Genomic DNA, 1,006 nt, shown 5'->3' with positions numbered 1-1,006 from the left:
GATGTTTATACAGTGTCCTCTGATTGTGCCTATGGCACCCCTGTTCTTCACTGGTTCTATTCTGCATTTTCTTCCATGTCGTTCACTCCAGTATGTTGTTATTTTACTGTATAAATTTGGTACTTGGCCCTCCAGTATCTTCCACGTGTATATTATTTGATATATCTCTCATCTTCTTTCAAGTGCGTACATTTGGAGAGCTTTGAGGCGATCCCAATAATTTAGGTGCTTTATTGCGTCTATGATGCTGTGTATGTTCTCTGTATTCCCTTTATTTCAGCAATCTCTCTAAATCTGAAGGGGAAAGTGAATGCTGAGCAGTACTCAAGACGGGACAGTACAAGTGATTTGTATAGTACAACCATTGTGATGGGATTCCTGGAATTGAAAGTTCTCGTAATCTATCCGATCATTTTTCTGGCTGACGCAATATTTGTTTGGTTATGCTCTCTAAATGTTAGGTCGTCAGACATCATTATTTCCATATCCTTTACATGCTGCTTTCCTTCTATGGGCACATTTGATTGTGTTTTGTTCCCTGTATTATGTTTAAGGTCCTCATTTTTACCGTACCTGAGTACCTGGAATTTATCAGTTAAACATCATTTTTGTTGTTGCCCAGTCGAAAACTTTATTAATATTTGCTTGAAGTTTTTCAATGTCTTCAGCTGAGGTAATTTTCATGCTGATTTTTGTGTTATCTGCAAAGGATGATACGAAGCTGTGACTTGTATTTTTGTCTATATCTGATATGAGAATAAGGAAAAGCAGTGGTGCAAGGATTGTACCCTGATGAACAGAGCTTTTAACTGCACTTGGACTGGATTTTATATGATTGTTACTCGTTGAGTCCTGTTTGACAGAAAACTGAGTATCCAGTGTCCTACTTTACCGGTTAATCCTATTGACCTCATTTTGTGTGCTATCACTTCATGGACACATTTATTGAAAGCCTTTGCGAAGTCTGTATATACCACATCAGCATTCTGTTTTTCTTCTAATGCCT

Source organism: Procambarus clarkii, unplaced genomic scaffold, assembly GCF_040958095.1.
Source record: "Procambarus clarkii isolate CNS0578487 unplaced genomic scaffold, FALCON_Pclarkii_2.0 HiC_scaffold_112, whole genome shotgun sequence".
Taxonomy (NCBI): Eukaryota; Metazoa; Arthropoda; class Malacostraca; order Decapoda; family Cambaridae; genus Procambarus; species Procambarus clarkii.
The sequence above is the reverse complement of the archived record's forward strand: the minus strand, read 5'-3'. Positions refer to the sequence as shown.